The sequence below is a fragment of the Heterodontus francisci genome, chromosome 22, assembly GCF_036365525.1.
Source record: "Heterodontus francisci isolate sHetFra1 chromosome 22, sHetFra1.hap1, whole genome shotgun sequence".
NCBI lineage: Eukaryota > Metazoa > Chordata > Chondrichthyes > Heterodontiformes > Heterodontidae > Heterodontus > Heterodontus francisci.
In genome coordinates, this window is record NC_090392.1 from 32,759,581 (window position 1) to 32,782,048 (window position 22,468).

Sequence of the window (22,468 nt, forward strand, 5' to 3'; positions counted from 1 at the left end):
ACAATTTCTCAAAGCCCTCTTTCTCTTGCACATTGTGTGCACAATTCCTTGCACTCGCTCCTCTTTCTGGTCCTGATGCTGCAGAAAGTTCCTCAAAACCGAGCAGTGACACGTTATTTGGCTCAGATTAGAATAGAAACCTGCAACACGAGCTTGCTAAGTAACAGCGAATTTTAGTCTCATTTCAGACGAGGCAAAAGCACATCAGCAATTCACTTTCACCAGCTCCACAGTCATTGAGACAGGGGCACGCTGCAATATTTTGACCCGCACTGTCCAATTACTCGCTGTCAGCAGCAAGTGGCGTCTGCTGCCTCAATCAACAGGTTACTGGCCATCTCGGGGAGGTAAAGTAGCACAACCAGGGCCAAATCTCCCCAGAAACTAAGCACCGGCTCAGCAAAACGTAGGCACATGATATCCGGGTCACTGAACCTCCGAGCAGCTCTTTCAGAACACCCAAGTGACTGAAACCTTCTTTGAGTTGCAATGATGAATCTCCGGTGGAAACAAGTTGGGGGAAATTGCTCCTCCTGAACATTTCTTCTTGGTTAAAAGGGGCAAAAATCCTTTTCAATTTAACCACTGCTGCAGCAGATTCTTGGTGTCTTAAGCACCTTGATAACCCAGCTCTTAACATGCAGCCGCAATTATGACAAGGGGTAAAGGTTCATGACACGCAGAGGGGAAAATGTTATTTAAGTTATGACAGTCGCTCACAGACTTATTAGCGTTTTGTTCAGTCAGTAACAGAGACATACCTGGATTTATTGATGCAGATTAACATAACTATTCAGCGTCACGCAGAGCCGCTAGGAGTACTTTGCCTCCCTTAAAGACGGACACAGCTGATTCTGTAACTGAAGCTAAGGAAACAGGCAGACCTGCCAAATTATCATTTTATTTTGTTCTTCATTCGGCAAGTAACAGGAACACAAACAAGGTGGCGTTAAAAATGAGATGCACTGCGGCTCCGCTCAATATCAAACCGCTCCTTCATGTTGAACTGAGGAAGAATATACATGAATAAAAGCAAAATACTGTGGATGCTGGAAATCTGAAATAAAAACAAGAAATTCTGGAAATACTCAGCAGGTCTGGCAGCATCTGTGGAGACAGAAGCAGAGTTAACATTTCGGCTCAGTGACCCTTCTTCAGAACTGGCAAATATTAGAAATGTCAAAGGTTAGAAGCAAGTAAAGCAGGGGTGGAGCAAAAGATAACAAAGGAGAAGGTGTAGATTGGACAAGGCCACAGAATAGCTGACCAGAAGGTCATGGAGCAAAGGCAAACAATATGTTAATGGTGCGTTGAAAGACAAAGCATGAGTACAGAGAGGACTGTTAATGGACTGAAAATTGAACAGCAGCAAGTACAAACAGGAAAAAAAACAGCGGGTAAGCAAACTGAACAAACTAAGATGAAATAAAATAAACATACAAAAAAATGTAAAAAATGTTAAAAAGAAAAATAACAAAAAATGAAAGTAAAATGGGGGCCCCGTCATGCTCTGGAATTATTGAACTCAATATTCAGTCCGGCACGCTCTCGTGTGCAGTGGTTCACACCGCTGCCTCACAGCTCCAGCGACCCGCTTTCAATTCTGGGCACTGCCTGCGTGGTGTTTGCAAGTTCTCCCTGTGTCTGCGTGGGATTCCTCTGGGTGCTCCGGTTTCCTCCCACATGCCAAAGACTGGCTGGTTGATAGGTTAATTGGCCATTATAAATTGCCCCTCATATAGGGAGGTGGTAGGGAAATATAGGGAAGGTGGGGATGTGGTAGGAATATGGAATTTGTGTCGGATTAGTATAAATCGGTGGTCGACGGTCAGCACAGACTCGGTGGGCCGAAGGGCCTGTTTCACTGCTGTATCACCAAACTGAACTAATCGGTCAACGAGATGCTGTTTTTCGAGCTTGTGTTGATGTTCACTGGAACACTGAGGCAATCCCAGGATAGAGATGTGAGCATGAGAGCAGTGGGCAGTCTTGAAATGGCTAGCAACCGGAAGCTCAGGGTCCTGCTTGCGGACTGAGCCGACGTATTCCGCAAAGCGGTCACCCAGTCTGCGTTTGGTCTCCCCAATAAAAATGAATATACATGAATTGGATTTAGGCGCCAGTATCTTGCAAAACAAGAAGAAAGAAAAGCACAAATGCCATTAACTCTGAGTTTGCAAATGATTCACTGAAAAATTCTTTCATTTGCTGGAAAAGATGACTATTGTGCATCTGAAAATGGGCACCATGGAATTGTGTTGCATACTGACCTGTTTTCCTATATTTGCCTGTCATCTATGCAATTCAATTTGTGTTGGATATTGCTGAGAATCTCATTTCAAGATGAGGGCACAGATATTATTATAATCCTACTGAAAGCCTAAACCTGGAACAAATCTTGTGTTACATGGATTGCAACGTTTCGAGGGCTGTGCAGCTAAGGTGAGGAAGACGGGAATGATGTGTTTGATGATTGCGTGGAATGCATTGCAAACTTGGGTTACGTTGCTTGATTTCATTCTGCACCTTGAAATTCAGAAGCAAGTGAGGGAGCAGGTGGAAACCAACAGCTGTCTCTGTGGAAGAGGGGACATGGCCTCCTAATCTAACCATTTGAACTCTGCAAACATTCTGCTGGATCTGAACTGCCCTGTATACCAAGGCCAATTTGTATACTATATAAATTGGCATGCCCAGACTATGCAGAGGACTCCAGGTGGGGTCTAACCAGGACATTATATAGCTGCAGTGAAGCTTCGCCCCCATTATATAACTGCCTCTGTTACGCATTCTACTGCGAGGGTAATCACATTGTATGTAGCAACTCAGCAAAATAAGGACCCATTTGATCAAAATAAAGAGTTTAAAAACACAAATATGTGTCAGTGCAATCAGTTAATAATGAGAAATGAAATCCAGAAGTTGGCAAGAATCCCAAGTGGATGTCTTGGTGTGGTTGGGGAAGGGAATCTTTGTCAATGATGGCACACTGTGCATTAACACTGCTGCAGTTGCTGCACCTCTTACAAACTTAGTTTCTTCAGGGAGAGTTTAAAAAAAAGGGAATTGGATAATTGCATGAAAGGAGAGGCAAAGAAAAGCAGAGCTAAGGAAGTGGGCCCAAATGGCAAGTCTTTGAAAAAACTGGCAATGGTACGATGGCCTGAATGGACTGGCGATGTGTTGTGCACTGCTGATCGTCCATGGCTGGGTCAATACCTCTGCAGCCTTGCAAAATGTCACAGTGGAATTGCATTTCAATGAAACAAGCACCACAAATCGATTAAGACTGTATAGTTTAACAATACTTGCAGCTTCCTCAGTGCTGCAACTGTGTTGAGTTTCTGTAGTGTAGTGGTGATCACGTTTGCCTCACACGCAAAAGTTCCTCAGTTCGAAACTGAGCAGAAACATTTTCAAAACGAACCCAAACTTCTTCGCAAGAAATATGCAATCATTGACATTCTCCATTAACACAACACAATTTCTCAAAGCCCTCTTTCTCTTGCACATTGTGTGCACAATGCCTTGCACTCGCTCCTCTTTCTCGTCCTGATGCTGCAGAAAGTTTCTCAAAACCGAGCTGTGACACTTTATTTGGCTCAGATTAGAATAGAAACCTGCAACACGAGCTTGCTAAGTTACAGCGAATCTTAGTCTCATTTCAGACGAGGCAAAAGCACATCAGCAATTCACTTTCACCAGCTCCACAGTCGTTGAGACAGGGGCACGCTGCAATATTTTGACCCGCACTGTCCAATTACTCGCTGTCAGCAGCAAGTGGCGTCTGCTGCCTCAATCAACAGGTTACTGGCCATCTCGGGGAGGTAAAATAGCACAACCCGGGCCAAATCTCCCCATAAACCAAGCACCGGCTCAGCAAAACGTAGGCACATGATATCCGGGTCACTGAACCTCCGAGCAGCTCTTACAGAACACCCAAGTGACTGAAACTTTCTTTGAGTTGCAATGATGAATCTCCGGTGGAAACAAGTTGGGGGAAATTGCTCCTCCTGAACATTTCTTCTTGGTTAAAAGGGGCAAAAATCCTTTTCAATTTAACCACTGCTGCAGCAGATTCTTGGTGTCTTAAGCACCTTGATAACCCAGCTCTTAACATGCAGCCGCAATTATGACAAGGGGTAAAGGTTCATGACACGCAGAGGGGAAAAAGTTATTTAAGTTATGACAGTCGCTCACAGACTTATTAGCGTTTTGATCAGTCAGTAACAGAGACATACCTGGATTTATTGATGCAGATTAACATAACTATTCAGCGTCACGCAGAGCCGCTAGGAGTACTTTGCCTCCCTTAAAGACGGACACAGCTGATTCTGTAACTGAAGCTAAGGAAACAGGCAGACCTGCCAAATTATCATTTTATTTTGTTCTTCATTCGGCAAGTAACAGGTGGCGTTAAAAATGAGATGCACTGCGGCTCCGCTCAATATCAAAGCGCTCCTTCATATTGAACTGAGGAAGAATATACATGAATAAAAGCAAAATACTGTGGATGCTGGAAATCTGAAATAAAAACAAGAAATTCTGGAAATACTCAGCAGGTCTGGCAGCATCTGTGGAGACAGAAGCAGAGTTAACATTTCGGCTCAGTGACCCTTCTTCAGAACTGGCAAATATTAGAAATGTCAAAGGTTAGAAGCAAGTAAAGCGGGGGTGGAGCAAGAGATAACAAAGGAGAAGGTGTAGATTGGACAAGGCCACAGAATAGCTGACCAGAAGGTCATGGAGCAAAGGCAAACAATATGTTAATGGTGTGTTGAAAGACAAAGCATTAGTACAGATAGGACTGTTAATGGACTGAAAATTGAACAGCAGCAAGTACAAACAGGAAAAAAAACAACGGGTAAGCAAACTGAACAAACTAAGATGAAATAAAATAAACATACAAAAAAATGTAAAAAATGTAAAAAAGAAAAATAACAAAAAATGAAAGTAAAATGGGGGCCCCGTCATGCTCTGGAATTATTGAACTCAATATTCAGTCCGGCACGCTCTCGTGTGCAGTGGTTCACACCGCAGCCTCACAGCTCCAACGACCCGCTTTCAATTCTGGGCACTGCCTGCGTGGTGTTTGCAAGTTCTCCCTGTGTCTGCGTGGGATTCCTCTGGGTGCTCCGGTTTCCTCCCACATGCCAAAGACTGGCTGGTTGATAGGTTAATTGGCCATTATAAATTGCCCCTCGTATAGGGAGGTGGTAGGGAAATATAGGGAAGGTGGGGATGTGGTAGGAATATGGAATTCGTGTCGGATTAGGATAAATCGGTGGTCGACGGTCAGCACATACTCGGTGGGCCGAAGGGCCTGTTTCCGTGCTGTATCACCAAACTGAACTAATCGGTCAACGAGATGCTGTTTTTCGAGCTTGTGTTGATGTTCACTGGAACACTGAGGCAATCCCAGGATAGAGATGTGAGCATGAGAGCAGTGGGCAGTCTTGAAATGGCTAGCAACCGGAAGCTCAGGGTCCTGCTTGCGGACTGAGCCGACGTATTCCGCAAAGCGGTCACCCAGTCTGCGTTTGGTCTCCCCAATAAACATGAATATACATGAATTGGATTTAGGCGCCAGTATATTGCAAAACAAGAAGAAAGAAAAGCACAAATGCCATTAACTCTGACTTTGCAAATGATTCACTGAAAAATTCTTTCATTTGCTGGATAAGATGACTATTGTGCATCTGAAAATGGGCACCATGGAATTGTGTTGCATACTGACCTGTTTTCCTATATTTGCCTGTCATCTATACAATTCAATTTGTGTTGGATATTGCTGAGAATCTCATTTCAAGATGAGGGCACAGATATTATTATAATCCTACTGAAAGCATAAACCTGGAACAAATACTGTGTTACATGGATTGCAACGTTTCGAGGGCTGTGCAGCTAAGGTGAGGAAGACGGGAATGATGTGTTTGATGATTGCGTGGAATGCATTGCAAACTTGGGTTACGTTGCTTGATTTCATTCTACACCTTGAAATTCAGAAGCAAGTGAGGGAGCAGGTGGAAATCAACAGCTGTCTCTGTGGAAGAGGGTACATGGCCTCCTAATCTAACCATTTGAACTCTGCAAACATTCTGCTGGATCTGAACTGCCCTGTATACCAAGGCCAATTTGTATACTATATAAATTGGCATGCCCAGACTATGCAGAGGACTCCAGGTGGGGTCCAACCAGTACATTATATAGCTGCAGTGAAGCTTCGCCCCCATGATATAACTGCCTCTGTTACGCATTCTACTGCGAGGGTAATCACATTGTATGTAGCAACTCAGCAAAATAAGGACCCATTTGATCAAAATAAAGAGTTTAAAAACACAAATATGTGTCAGTGCAATCAGTTAATAATGAGAAATGAAATCCAGAAGTTGGCAAGAATCCCAAGTGGATGTCTTGGTGTGGTTGGGGAAGGGAATCTTTGTCAATGATGGCACACTGTGCATTAACACTGCAGCAGCTGCTCCACCTCTTACAAACTTAGTTTCTTCAGGGAGAGTTTAAAAAAAAGGGAATTGGATAATTGCATGAAAGGAGAGGCAAAGAAAAGCAGAGCTAAGGAAGTGGGCCCAAATGGCAAGTCTTTGAAGAAACTGGCAATGGTACGATGGCCTGAATGGACTGGCGATGTGTTGTGCACTGCTGATCGTCCATGGCTGGGTCAATACCTCTGCAGCCTTGCAAAATGTCACAGTGGAATTGCATTTCAATGAAACAAGCACCACAAATCGATTAAGACTGTATAGTTTAACAATACTTGCAGCTTCCTCAGCACTGCAACTGTATTGAGTTTCTGTAGTGTAGTGGTGATCACGTTTGCCTCACACGCAAAAAGTCCCCAGTTCGAAACTGGGCAGAAACATTTTCAAAACCAACCCAAACTTCTTGGCAAGAAATATGCAATCATTGACATTCTCCATTAACACAACACAATTTCTCAAAGCCCTCTTTCTCTTGCACATTGTGTGCACAATGCCTTGCACTCGCTCCTCTTTCTAGTCCTGATGCTGCAGAAAGTTCCTCAAAACCAAGCTGTGACACTTTATTTGGCTCAGATTAGAATAGAAACCTGCAACACGAGCTTGCTAAGTTACAGCGAATCTTAGTCTCATTTCAGACGAGGCAAAAGCACATCAGCAATTCACTTTCACCAGCTCCACAGTCGTTGAGACAGGGGCACGCTGCAATATTTTGACCCGCACTGTCCAATTACTCGCTGTCAGCAGCAAGTGGCGTCTGCTGCCTCAATCAACAGGTTACTGGCCATCTCGGGGAGGTAAAATAGCACAACCCGGGCCAAATCTCCCCATCAACCAAGCACCGGCTCAGCAAAACGTAGGCACATGATATCCGGGTCACTGAACCTCCGAGCAGCTCTTACAGAACACCCAAGTGACTGAAACTTTCTTTGAGTTGCAATGATGAATCTCCGGTGGAAACAAGTTGGGGGAATTTTGCTCCTCCTGAACATTTCTTCTTGGGTAAAAGGGGCAAAAATCCTTTTCAATTTAACCACTGCTGCAGCAGATTCTTGGTGTCTTAAGCACCTTGATAACCCAGCTCTTAACATGCAGCCGCAATTATGACAAGGGGTAAAGGTTCATTACACGCAGAGGGGAAAAAGTTATTTAAGTTATGACAGTCGCTCACAGATTTATTAGCGTTTTGTTCAGTCAATAACAGAGACATACCTGGATTTATTGATGCAGATTAACATAACTATTCAGCGTCACGCAGAGCCGTTAGGAGTACTTTGCCTCCCTTAAAGACGGACGCAGCTGATTCTGTAACTGAAGCTAAGGAAACAGGCAGACCTGCCAAATTATCATTTTATTTTGTTCTTCATTCGGCAAGTAACAGGAACTCTAACAAGGTGGCGTTGAAAATGAGATGCACTGCGGCTCCGCTCAATATCAAACCGCTCCTTCATATTGAACTGAGGAAGAATATACATGAATAAAAGCAAAATACTGCGGATGCTGGAAATCTGAAATAAAAACAAGAAATTCTGGAAATACTCAGCACGACTGGCAGCATCTGTGGAGACAGAAGCAGAGTTAACATTTCGGCTCAGTGACCCTTCTTCAGAACTGGCAAATATTAGAAATGTCAAAGGTTAGAAGCAAGTAAAGCGGGGGTGGAGCAAGAGATAACAAAGGAGAAGGTGTAGATTGGACAAGGCCACAGAATAGCTGACCAGAAGGTCATGGAGCAAAGGCAAACAATATGTTAATGGTGTGTTGAAAGACAAAGCATTAGTACAGATAGGACTGTTAATGGACTGAAAATTGAACAGCAGCAAGTACAAACAGGAAAAAAAACAGTGGGTAAGCAAACTGAACAAACTAAGATGAAATAAAATAAACATACAAAAAAATGTAAAAAATGTAAAAAAGAAAAATAACAAAAAATGAAAGTAAAATGGGGGCCCCGTCATGCTCTGGAATTATTGAACTCAATATTCAGTCCGGCACGCTCTCGTGTGCAGTGGTTCACACTGCAGCCTCACAGCTCCAGCGACCCGCTTTCAATTCTGGGCACTGCCTGTGTGGTGTTTGCAAGTTCTCCCTGTGTCTGCGTGGGATTCCTCTGGGTGCTCCGGTTTCCTCCCACATGCCAAAGACTGGCTGGTTGATAGGTTAATTGGCCATTATAAATTGCCCCTCGTATAGGGAGGTGGTAGGGAAATATAGGGAAGGTGGGGATGTGGTAGGAGTTTGGAATTCGTGTCGGATTAGTATAAGTGGTTGGTCGATGGTCGGCACAGACTCGGAGGGCCGAAGGGCCTGTTTCAGTGCTGTATCACCAAACTAAACTAAATTAAACTAAAGTGCACCCAACTCCAACTCCTCACAGACCGCGTTAGGGAACTGGAGCTGGAGCTGGATGAACTTCAGATCATTCAGGAGGCTGAGGGGGTGATAGAGAACAGTTATAGGGAAGTAGTGACACCTAAGTTAAAGATAAAGGTTGCTGGGTGATCATCAGGGGAGGGAAAGGGAAGAGGCGCACAGTGCAGGGATCCCCTGTGGCTGTTCCCCTCAATAGTAAGTATACCGTTTTGGATACGGATGGGGGGGACGACCTACCAGGGGAAAGCCACAGCGGCCAGGTATCAGGCACTGAGCCTGGCTCTGTGGCTCAGAAGGGAAGGGAGGAGAATAGGAGACCGATAGTGATAGGAGATTCAATGGTTAGAGGAACAGACAGGAGATTCTGTGGTCGCGAAGGAGACTCCCAGATGGTATGTTGCCTCCCGGGTGCCAGGGTCAGGGATGTCTCGGATCGAGTCCACAGGATTCTTAAGGGGGAGGGGGAGCAGCAAGAGGTCGTGGTACATATCGGTACCAATGACATAGCTGGGAAAAGGGATGAGGACCTGAAAAGCGAATATAGGGAGTTAGGTTGGAAGCTAAAAGGCAGGACGAGCAGAGTAGTAATCTCAGGATTGATACCGGTGCCACGTGCTAGTGAGGCTAGAAACAGGGAGCGAGTGCAGCTGAACACGTGGCTACAGAGCTGGTGCAGGAGGGAGGGCTTCAGATATCTGTATCATTGGGATACCTTCTGGGGAAGGTGGGACCTGTGCAAGAAGGACGGGTTGCATCTGAACTGGAGGGGCTCCAATATCCTGGGCGGGAGGTTTGCTAAAGCTCTTTGGCAGGGGGATGGGAACCGGAGCTACGGATCATTGGATGGGGTAGCTGTTGAACAGGCAGATACAGAGTGCAGAGAGTCTGTGAGGAAGGTTAGACAGTTGACAGGGCAAAGTTGCAGCCAGTATGATGGGTTGAAGTGTGTCTATTTTAACGCAAGAAGTGTCAGGAATAAGGGTGATGAACTTAGAGCATGGATCAGTACTTGGAGCTACGTTGTTGTGGCCATTACGGAGACGTGGATATCACAGGGGCAGGAATGGATGTTGGATGTTTCGGGGTTTAGATGTTTCAAAAGGAATAGGGAGGGAGGTAAAAGAGGTGGGGGAGTGGCATTGCTAATCAGGGATAGTATCACAGCTGCAGAAAGGGAGGTCGTCGAGGAGGGTTTGTCTACTGAGTCATTATGGGTGGAAGTCAGAAACAGGAAAGGAGCAGTCACTTTGTTGGGAGTTTTCTATAGACCCCCCAATCGCAACAGAGACATGGAGGAACAGATTGGGAGGCAGATTTTGGAAAGGTGCAGAAGTAACAGGGTTGTTGTCATGGGTGACTTCAATTTCCCTAATATTGATTGGAACCTCCTTAGTGCAAATAGTTTGGATGGAGCAGATTTTGTCAGGTGTGTCCAGGAAGGTTTCCTGACTCAATATGTCGATAGGCCGACTAGAGGGGAGACTATGTTGGACTTGGTGCTTGGCAACGAACCAGGCCAGGTGGCAGATCTCTCGGTGGCAGAGCATTTCGGTGATAGTGATCACAACTCCCTGACCTTTACTGAAGTCATGGAGAAGGATAGGAGCAGACGGGATGGGAAAATATTTAATTGTAGGAGGGGGAATTACAATGCTATTAGGCAGGAACTGGGGAGCTTAAATTGGGAACAGATGTTCTCAGGGAAATGCACGACAGAAATGTGGAGGTTGTTTAGGGAGCACTTGCTGCGACTGCTGGATATGTTTGTCCCAACGAAGGGATGGTAGGGTGAAGGAACCTTGGATGACAAGAGATGTGGAACAGCTAGTCAAGAGGAAGAAGGAAGCTTACTTAAGGTTGAGGAAGCAAGGATCAGACAGGGCTCTAGAGAGTTACAAGGTAGCCAGGAAGGAACTGAAGAATGGACTTAGGAGAGCTAGAAGGGGACATGAAAAAGTCTTGGCGGGTAGGATTAAGGAAAATCCCAAGGCGTTCTACACTTATGTGAGGAACAAGAGGATGGCCAGAGTGAGGGTAGGGCCGATCATGGATAGTGGAGGGAACTTGTGCCTGGAGTCGGAGGAGGTAGGGGAGGTCCTAAATGAATACTTTGCTTCAGTATTCACTAGTGAGAGGGACCTTGTCGTTTGTGAGGACAGCGTGGAACAGGCTGATATGCTCGAACAGGTTGATGTTAAGAAGGAGGATGTGCTGGAAATTTTGAAAGACATGAGGATAGATAAGTCCCCGGGGTCAGACGGGATATACCCAACGTTAATACGGGAAGTGAGGGAAGAGATTGCCGCGCCTTTGGCGATGATCTTTGCGTCCTCACTGACCACTGGAGTAGTACCAGATGATTGGAGGGTGGCAAATGTTATTCCCTCGTTCAAGAAAGGGAATAGGGATAACCCTGGTAATTATAGACCAATCAGTCTTACGTTGGTGGTGAGCAAATTATTGGAGAGGATTCTGAGAGACAGGATTTATGATTATTTGGAAAAGCATAGTTTGATTAGAGATAGTCAGCATGGATTTGTGAGGGGCAGGTCATGCCTCACAAGCCTTATTGAATTCTTTGAGGATGTGACAAAACACATTGATGAAGGAAGAGCAGTGGATGTGGTGTATATGGATTTTAGCAAGGCGTTTGATAAGGTTCCCCATGGTAGGCTCATTCAGAAAGTAAGGAGGCATGGGATACAGGGAAAGTTGGCTGTCTGGATACAGAATTGGCTGGCCCATAGAAGACAGAGGGCGGTAGTAGATGGAAAGTATTCAGCCTGGAGCTCGGTGACCAGTGGTGTTCCGCAGGGATCTGTTCTGGGACCTCTGCTCTTTGTGATTTTTATAAATGGCTTGGATGAGGAAGTGGAAGGCTGGGTTAGTAGGTTTGCCGATGACACAATGGTTGCTGGAGTTGTGGATAGTGTGGCGGGCTGTTGTAGGTTGCAACGGGACATTGACAGGATGCAGAGCTGGGCTGAGAAGTGGCAGATGGACTTCAACCTGGAAAAGTGTGAAGTGATTAATTTTGGAAGGTCAAATTTGAATGCAGAATACAGGCTTAAAGACAGGATTCTTGGCAGTGTGGAGGAACAGAGGGATCTGGGGTCCATGTCCATAGATCCCTCAAAGTTGCCACCCAAATTGATAGGGTTGTTAAGAAGGCTTATGGGGTGTTGGCTTTCATTAACAGGGGGATTGAATTTAAGAGCCGCGAGGTTATGCTGCAGCTCTATAAGGCCCTGGTTAGACCACACTTGGAATATTGTGTTCAGTTCTGGTCGCCTCATTATAGGAAGGATGTGGAAGCTTTAAAGAGGGTGCAGAGGAGATTGACCAGGATGCTGCCTGGACTGGAGGGCATGTCCTATGAAGAAAGGTTGAGGGAGCTAGGACTTTTCTCATTGGAGCGAAGAAGGATGAGAGGTGACTTGATTGAGGTGTACAAGATGATGAGAGGCATAGATAGAGTGGATAGTCAGAGACTTTTTCCCAGAGTGGAAAGGGCTATCACCAGGGGGCATAATTTTAAGGTAATTGGAGGAAGGTTTCGGGGAGATGTCAGAGGTAGGTTCTATACACAGAGAGTGGTGGGTGCGTGGAATGCACTGCCAGCGGTGGTAGTAGAAGCAGATACATTTGGGAAATTTAAACGACTCTTGGATAGGTACATGGATGACAGTAGAATGAAGGGTATGGAGGTAGTTTGATCTTAGAGCAGGGTAAAGGGTCGACACAACATCGTGGGCCGAAGGGCCTATACTGTGCTGGACTGTTCTATGTTCTATGTTTTATGATGTACTGGTTTGAGAGGCTGTATTAGTTTGAGGTGATGTACTGGTTTTAGAGGCTGTATTGGTTTGAGAGGCTGTATTAGTTTGAACTGATGTACTGGTTTGAGAGGCTGTATCAGTTTGAGAGGCTGTATTAGTTTGAGGTGATGTCCTGGTTTGAGAGGCTGTATTAGTTTGACATGCTGTATTATTTTGGGGTGCTGTATTAGTTTGAGATGATGTAACAGTCTGAGGTGCTGTATTGGATTGAGGTGATATATTAGTGTGACATGGTGTATTACTTGGGGAGACAGCATTCGTTTGAGGTGCTGTCTTAGTTTAAGGGAGTGTGTTATTTGATGTGATGTATAAGTTAAAGATGCGGTATTAGATTGAGGTTATTTTTTAGTTTGAGAGGCTTTATTTGTTTGAGGTGATGTTGTAGTTTGAGACGTTTTATTAATTTGGGTGATTATTAGTTTGAGTTGATATTTTTGTTTCAGATGCTGAATTGGTTTGAGGTGATGTATTAGTCATGGACTCCAAGGAGGCTGAGAGGGAACATGACAGAGGGATATAAAATTATGAGAGACATAGATAGGGTAGATAGCCAGAGTCTGTTTCCCATGGTAGGGGTGACTGAAACTAGAGTGCATAGATTTACGGTGAGAGGGAGGAGGTTTAAAGGGGATCAAAGGGGTAAATTTTCACACAAAGAATAGTGGGTATCTGGAATGAGCTGCCTGAGGAGGTGGTGGAGGCAGGAACAGTCGGGACACTTCGGAGGTGTCTGGACAGGTAGTTGAAAGAGCAAGGCATAGAGGGATATGGAATTAATGCAGGCAGGTGGGATTATTATAGATAGGCTTTATGTTCGGCATGGACGCGGTGGGCTGAAGGACCTGTTTCTATGCTGTGCGACTCTATGACTCTCTATGACTCTATTTGTTTGAGAAACTGCATTAGTTTGAGACGCTTTTTTATAAAGCAAAATACTGCAGATGCTGGAAATCTGAAATAAAGACAAAAGATACTGGAAATGGCTTTTCGAAAAAGTTTTTAGAAACCAGCAGCGGATGAATAAAAAACTAATAAAGAGGGAGAAAATTGATTTTGAGAGTAAATTGGCAAGAAATATAAAAACAAACAGTAAGAGCTTCGATGGGTATATTAAAAGGAAGAGGGTAGCTAAAGTAAGTGTGGGACCCTTGGAGGATGAGCATGAGGAATTAATAACAGGGAACAAGGAAATAGCAGATAATTTAAACCAATATTTTGCATCAATCTTCACGGTGGTGAACACTATAAACATCCCAACAATAATAGATGAGCAAGGTGTAAATGGGAGGGATGAACTTTTAATAATCACTATCACGAGGAAAGAGGTGCTGGACAAACTGATGGGACTAAAGGCAGACAAGTTGCCAGGACCTGATGGCCTGCAGCCAAGGTTTTATAAAAAGTGGATACAGAGATAGTGGAGGCATTGGTCATAATATATCAAAACTCACTAGGGTACCAGCGGATTGGAAAACTGCTAATGTGACACCCCTATTCAAGAAAGGAGGGAGGCAGAAAGCAAGAAACTATAGACCAGTTAGCTTAACATCTGTCATTGGGAAAATGCTAGAGTCTATTACTAAGAAAGAAATAGCAGGACATTTAGAAAAACATAATGCAATCAAACAGTGTCAACATGGCTTTACGAAAGGGAAATCATGTTTGACAAATTTTTTCGAGTTCTTTGAGATTATAACAAGCAGAATGGATAAAGGGGAACCAGTAGATGTTGTGTATTTGGATTTTCAGAAGGCGTTTGATAAGGTGCCACATAAAATGTTATTGCACAGAATAGGAGCTCAGGGTATTGGGGGTAATGTGTTGGCATGGATTGAGGATTGTCTAACACACAGAAGGCAGAGAGTCAGGATCAATGGGTCTTTTTCAGGTTGGAAAGCTGTAACTGGTGGGTTGCCACAAGGATCAGTCCCAGGGCCTCAGCTATTTACTATCCATAATAATAATTTAGAGGAAAGGACAGAGTGTAGTGTATTCAAATTTGCTGATGATACAAAAATAGGTGGGAAGGCATGTAGTGATGAGGACACAAAGAATCTGCAAAGGGATATAGATAGGTTAAGTGAGTGGGTAAAAACTTGGTAGATGGAGTTCAATGTGGGAAAGTGTGAGGTCATCCACTTTGGTAGGAAGAATAAAAAGGCAGATTATCATTTAGATGGAGAAAGACTACAAAATACTGCAGTACAGAGGGATCTGGGTGTCCTTGTGCATGAAACACAAAAGGTTAGCATGCAGGTGCAGCAAGTAATTAGGAAGGCAAATGGAATTTTGGCCTTTATTGCGAGGGGGTTAGAGTTTAAAAATAGGGAAATCTTGTTACAACTGTACAGGGTGTTACTGAGTTGGTGAGGCCACACCTGGAGTACTGCGTCCAGTTTTGGTCCCTGTATTTAAAGAAGGATATACTAGCATTGGAGGCAGTTCGGAAAAGATTCACTTGGCTGATTCCTGGGATAAAGGGGCTGTCTTATAAAGAACGGCTAAACAGGTTAGGCCTTTATTCATTGGAGTTTAGAAGAATGAGGGGGTGATCTTATAGAAACATAAAAGATTTTAAGGGGGTTCGACAGGGTAGTTGTTCAGAAGATGCTTCCACCAGTGGGGGAATCTCGAACTAGGGGACATAATTACAGAATAAGGGGTCACACATTTAAAACTGAGATACGAAGGAATTTCTTCTCTCAGAGGATGGTGAATCTCTGGAATTCTCTGCCTCAGAGAGTTGTGGAAGCTAGGTCACTAAATGTATTTAAGAGGAGGTAGATAGATTTTTGAAATCTCGGGGAGTCGAGGGTTAGGCAGAGCAGGCCCGAAAGAAGAGTTGAGGCCTGGGACAGATCAGCCATGATCTTATTGAATGGCGGGGCAGGCTTGAGAGGCTGAATGGCCCACTCCTGCTTCTATTTCTTATGTTCTTATGTTATTATACACAGCAGGTCTGGCAGCATCTGTTGCAAGAGAAGCAGAGTTAAAGTTTCAGGTCAGTGACCTTTCATCAGAACTGTAGACAGATTGGAGTCCATAGTGAAGAGGAGGTGGTTAGGGCCAGGAAACTGGAAATTGTCAAAATGACGTAGGGCGTCAGAAGAGTCACGGATGTAGGTGGGAAGGGACAGAGTCAAGATAGGAAGAAATAAGTTCCGTGGGGCAGAAATAGGTTGAAATGATGAGTCTGTCAGGACAGTCCTGTTTGTGGATTTTAGGAAGGAGGTAGAAGCGGGCTGTCTGGGATTGCAGGACTATGAGGTTGCAAGCTGTAGAGGGAAGATCTCCTGAGAAGAAGAGGTCAGTGACAGTTTAGTGGAAAGTAACTTGATGTTCGGTGGTGGGGTCATAGTTCAGAGGGAGATAGAAAGAAGTGTCTGAGAGTTGTCGCTCAGCCTCTGCAAGGTAGAGGTCGGTACGCCAGACAACAACAGCAGCACACTTGTCTGAGAGAACCGAGTGCAGCAAGTTCAGAGGGAGACAGGTTAGAGTGAGAGAGGGGGGCAGAGAAATTGAGATGACCGATGTCTCACCGACAGTTTTCAATGAAAAGATCAAGAGCGGGTAAGAGACCAGAGGGAGGGTCCAGGTGGAGGGAGAATGCTGGAGGCGGGTGAATGGGTCTGCTGGTCGGGGGGAGGACTCCTGGTCAAAGAAGTGAGCCTGGAGGCTGTATGAGTTTGCAGGGCTGTATCAGTTTGAGGATACATTTGCACAATTTTCTTCTTTAATTATTTAACTGAATGGTCACAGTTAAAGCGAGAAGCCACATCCCAGAATACAGTATAGCAGCCCTGAGACGACACACTGACATTAGGAATTTAATTACTGAATGGTCACAGCAGAGTGAAAGCCATAATTGAATCAATATGAGAAATACAGATGTGTGTGATGGTTTTTCAAGAACATCACCATTGTTTGGAGAATGCAACTTCTAATTATTACAAGTTAATTAATGTGATCAGAACTGTCCAGTCTTTGGATTGTTCAAATTCAATCTCAGTGCTAAATATATTTCTTCACAACAGGGACTCACCTCGCATGCCGTAATCTGTTTGTTTAAAATTATATATATATATAATTTGATGAAAGTTGCAACCTCAATGTCCCGGTGGAGTTCCTGCAAAGTATAAAGACTCTGGGACTGTATTGTCTCAGTTTAATACAGAGAGATTGTCTGCAGCACGAAGGGACAGATCACTTCAGACAGAAAATGCATCGACCAATTAACAATATCCAGAAAATATACTCTATTGTCCTTGCTGTCATTAGTGTTCCTGGTAAGTGACTGTAACCATTGAAGTTGTGTAAATCTGTATGTGAGCTGGTCTCTGGATTTACTGTAACTGATAACGTTATATGTTGGTCTACTGGTAATTGTTAAACAGACACCCGATTGGTGACATCATTTCATTAAGTCAAATCTCCTGAAATATCTCTGCAGTTTTATTACATTACCTCAACTGAAATTAAGCCTCGGTTTGCAGCTCACAGTCTTGCCGTGTTATCAAGTTATTGCCTTTACTTGAATATTGTGAACTGTTGAATAAGACCTCAGTGCAAGCAAATTTCTGAGAGAAGGTATTACTGGGAGTGTATGTCACTGCAGAATTGTATTGTGTGTGGGTAACTAACCGGAGAGGAGCACTTGATCCTCGTAACCATGTGTTACTGGGAGTATCAGCCATTGTAGAATTGTATTCAATGTCGGTCACTGACCTAGGTGGAACAAGTGGTTCTACTTAGATATCAGGTGACTGATCTCTCCACAGGAACACAAGAAATAGGAGCAGGAGTAGACCACATAGCCTGTCAAGCCTGCTCCACCATTCAATATGATCATAGCTGATCTTAGGCTTCAATTCCACTTTGCTGCACACTCACCATATCGCTTGATTCACTGAATGCAAACATTTTCAACGATGAAGCATCCACAGCTCTCTGTGGCAGAGAATTTTAAAGATTCATGATCTTTTGAGTGAAGTAATTTCTTTTCATCTCAGTCCTAAATGATCAGCCTCTTATTCAGAGACTTTGCCCCTGTGTTTTCGATTCCCCAACCAGCAGAAACAATCTGTGTCTACCCTATCCAGCGCCTTCAGAATCCTATATGTTTCAATGAGATCACCTCTCATTCTTCTAAACTTCAGAGAATATAGGCCCAATTTACTCAGTCTCTCATCATAGGATAACCCTCTCATCCCAGAAACCAGTCTAGTGAACCTTCACTGTGCCACCTCAAATACTTCCTGAAATTTGGAGACCAAAACTGCACACAGTATTCCAGATGTGGTCTCACCTAAACCCTGTGAAAATGTAGCAAGACTTATTTATTCCTGTTCTACAATCCCCTGCAATAAAGGCAAAAATTTCATTTGCCTTCCTAATTGCTTGTGGTACCTACATGTTAAATTTCTGTGTTTCTTGTGCGAATACACCCAAGTCTCTTTGAACAGCAACACTTACAAGTTTCACACATTTCAAAAAATATTCTGCCTTTCTATTTTTATGACCAGAGTGAATAACTTCACACTTCCCTACATTTTGCTCCTTCTGCCATCTTGTTGCCCACTCACTTAACCTGTCACTATCGCTTTGCAGCCTTTCTGTGCCTTCCCCACAGCTTACCTTTCCACATAACTTTGTATCATCTGCAAACTTAGATATAATACTCTCTGTCTCTTCATCTACATCATTGATATAAATTGTAAATAGCTGACACTGATTGTTGTGGTACTGCACTGTACACTGCCTGCCAACTTGAAAATGCCCATTTATGCCCACTCTTTGCTTCCTGTCCATTGACCAATCATCTGTCCCAGCAAATATATTACCCCCAACTCAATGAGCCCTTATCTTGCCTATTAAACTTATGTGTGGCACCTTATCAAATGCCTTTTGGAATCTAGGTATACGACATCTTTTGATTCCTCTTTATCTACCCTATTCGTGACATCCTCAAAATAACTCCAATAAATTTGTCCGACAGGATTTCCATTTAGTAAAACCACATTGACTTGTTCTAATCATACAATGATTTCCTCATGCATTGTTAAGACTGCCTTAATAATACTTTCCAGCATTTTCCCAATGAGGATGTTAGGCTAACCGGCCGGTAGTTCACTGTTTTCACTCATCCTTTCTTGAAAAGCAGTGCACCATTTACCAACTTCCAATCTGACAGGACCATTCCCAAATGTAAGGAATTTTGGAAAATCATAGCTCGTACATCCAGTATCTCTACAGTTATCTCTTTTCGAACTCTAGCGTGTAGGCCATCGGCATCTGGGGATTTGTCCGATTTTAGTCCTTGACGTTTCTCCAATGCTTTTTCTCTGCTGATATTAATTTCCTTAATTTCCTCACTTTTTCTCGTCCCGAGGTTACCGTCTATTTCTGGTAGAAAGTTGTGTCTCCTTTTGTGAAGACAGACACAAAATATTTGTTCAATACCTCCCTGTTCTATGAATGTAATTGGTGACAAAGGGGATGATTTTTGCTGTTTTTGAAGATGTTGTGTAATAAGAGAAATTCATTGATGTTCTGTTTCCTATAGAACTGCACCAACTGAAACAGATGTTAACTATTTACTGACACGTTAACAGCAGACCAGCACTGTTAGAGCATTTTAATCTTCTGGATAATGCCTTATTCTTACTCTAGGTACTGTGACTGTAAACACTGTCCGATGTTGATTAATCTCCTTCCCCAGCATGATCCTGACAATCTGTGGGTCATCGTGTTGAATTTTGTTATCTTGCTGTTACACAGGATGAATGTTTGGCTGTGGTTAGTGACTGTTCCAATCCTGTAATGGATTCAGGTTTGACGAACCAGCTCTTATCTATGATTCCAAGTCTTTACACATGCAACCTGCCCTTCGCTCAGTGAGGTGTGTCCCTGTGAGGAGAGACACCTGTAACTGAGGAACATGCATTTCAGGTTTTCATAATATATTGATCTGTCCAGCTGCAGTAAATAATATAATTAGTAAACTGTTAATAATGAAATAAATAGTGCATTGATTTAATAAATAAACCACTTCAACATCTGTAATATTCTTAATGAATTGATGAATGGGATTGAAATCACAAGTGGCAAAATCATTCCATGTATCTTCTCCCAAAGCAATTTATCATTTTAACGGCCTGTATTAGGTCACCCCTCAGCCTTCTCCTATCGAGAGAAAAGGCCTTTCTGCTTGTATTTTTCTTCCTTTAGAAATGATCCCCTGTGCTTTGATTACATTTCTATGGTTTTGTTAACCTTCCATTCTAATTTAAATCATTTGTGAATCTGTAGCCTCGGAACCCTTTTCCCTTTGATAACTTTATCAATTATCTGCCCCCTTTCTACCTTAAATCTCTTAGAGTAGTTTGATGAATTCTTTCAATTATCTTTTGGCAGTTAGTTCCTCCTCTTTCATATTCCTCTCATTTCTTCAGTCTCTGAATCCTCACCAACTGCTCCATTTTGCCGCTACTATCCCACAACACGTGTGTCTTCCTTCCTTCTGATCTCGGAGCTGCTCTCCAGATGTCCATTTATATTTCTGTCCATGTCACTCAGCCCCTCTTTGCTTCTAAGTCCAGTAAACCCGAGCTGCCCTTTAACTCACAGCAGACGGGATCTTTCCTGACCCACAGCAGCAGATCATTTCCCGGCCAATTTCCCTCGACCGTCTCCCGTGGGTACATTCAGAGGGTGCCATTTGGAATTTATTACATTGGCTCCATTCACTTGTCTTTCCCACTGGAATTCCTCTGTCCCTCACTCACTCTGAAGTACTCAGGTTCCCTTTTTCACCTCTTTTCCCAATGGATTCTTTCACCCTGAACTGGAAAAATCATCAACATGGCTTCTAATTTCCACCCCTCCCTCACCTTCACATGATCTATGTCTGACTCTTCCCATCCCTTCCTCGACTTCTCTATCTCCATTTCAGGGGATTGGCCGTCCACCAATATCTACTATAATCCCACCGACTCTCACAGCTAGCTTGACTAAACTTGCTGCCATCCCATTTCCTGTCGGACTCTATTCTATTCTCCCCTTCTTCTCACCTTCCACTCCAACCACCTCCACATGTAACACATCATCCTCCGCCATTTCCACCATGTCCGGCTAAAATCAACACCAAATACATCTTCCCATCCACTCCTGTCCCCCGCCCCTTGCAACACACTGGTTCATGCTTCTGTCACCCCACCATCCAGTTTCCCTCCCCCGCCCCGAACCTTCCTGTACAGGTTCAGTAGATGCAACATCTGCCCTTTGACCTCCTTCCTTCCCACTCTTCAGGGCCCAAATGCTCCATCCAGGTGAAACAGAGATTTACTTCTACTTCTTCAAATGTAGTTACTGTACTCACTGCCCACCATGCAGTCTCCTGTACCTTGGAAATGGATGAAATGCAGATTGAGTGATTGTTTGCTGAACACTTCCTTTAAGTTTGCAAACCAGAGAGTGGTGAACCTGTGGAATTCTCTACCACAGAAAGCAGTTGAGGCCAAATCATTAAATATATTCAAGAAAGAGTTAGATCTTGTTCTTATGGCTAAAGGAAACAAGGGATACGGGGAACACTTCCTTTAAGTCTGAAAACAGGACTCTGAGCCTCCAGTAACTTGCCCCTTTAATTCTACATCCCGCTCTGACCTCTCCACCCTCAGCCTCCTGCACTGTTCCACTTTTAAGCTCAATGAGAACAGCATCGTATTTTTCGATTGGCCCCTTTACAGCCTGCCAGAATAAACACTGAGATTAGAAGATTCAGATCATACTCACTGCTATTTTCTGAGATGGCCTGTGCTTATAATGGCTGGTGGATACACCAGAGTCAGTGGAATGAGGTGTTCGCTGGTGCTTGGGATGAGAGTTCCCTATCTGTCCAGTAAAACCTGGCGGCCTCCTTGTGGGATGGGGCAGTCCGCTTGATGGGACACCCTGTACCCCATTGAGGGCTCCCTGTTGGAACAGCCCTGGCCGTCTCGATCGATCTGCCCCCCTTGCCGAGGCCTGATCGATTGGCCTCGGTGAGCCTTGAACTCTGCTTCCGAGGCCGGCGTCCATGGTGCCTCTTCTCACTGGGTGCAGTCCCAGCAGTGGCCACCACTCCCAGTGGTTCAGACACGGAGAATGGCTGATCAGTAATTTCCAGTCTCTTTTCCCTTCTCTCTCTTACAGTTAATTTACTGACGATTGTGATCCTGTCCCGAGGAAAGTGCGGACTCTCCACCTGCACCACTCGCTACCTGGTGGCCATGGCAACAGCGGATCTACTGGTAATTATCTCTGATGTCACACTAAGTCGGATCAGTTATTACTATTTCCCAGAATCTTTCCTGAACATCACCCCTGTGTGTAGTGTTATCTTTGCCCTGAGTCGTGCAACCACAGACTGTTCTGTCTGGTTCACCGTCACTTTCTCCTTTGATCGATTTGTGGCCATTTGTTGCCAGAAGCTGAAAACTAAATATTGCACCGAGAAAACTGCGGCTGTGGTTCTAGCAACATCCTGCATTCTGCTCTGTTTAAAAAACATCCCCTTCAACTTTATATTTGAACCCAGAGAGATAATCGACAATATACCGTGGGGATGTTGTACAAAGTCAAGCTATTACACTGAGCCCAGATGAATGGGATTTGACTGGTTTGATACAGTTTTAACCCCATTGCTCCCTTTCGCTTTCATTCTGTTGCTTAACGCTCTGACAGTCAGACACATTTTAGTGGCTAGTCGAGTCCGTAAGG

General features: G+C 44.0%; 2 non-coding genes across 2 annotated transcripts; both read left to right on the plus strand.

The window, feature by feature from the left end:
* The first annotated feature begins 3,340 nt into the window (after window positions 1-3,340).
* On the plus strand, window positions 3,341-3,413 carry trnav-cac (transfer RNA valine (anticodon CAC)). The gene has a single exon. It is a non-coding gene; the product is annotated as a tRNA-Val (tRNA).
* Window positions 3,414-6,807: 3,394 nt separating this feature from the next.
* On the plus strand, window positions 6,808-6,880 carry trnav-cac (transfer RNA valine (anticodon CAC)). The gene has a single exon. It is a non-coding gene; the product is annotated as a tRNA-Val (tRNA).
* The last annotated feature ends 15,588 nt before the right edge of the window (window positions 6,881-22,468 follow it).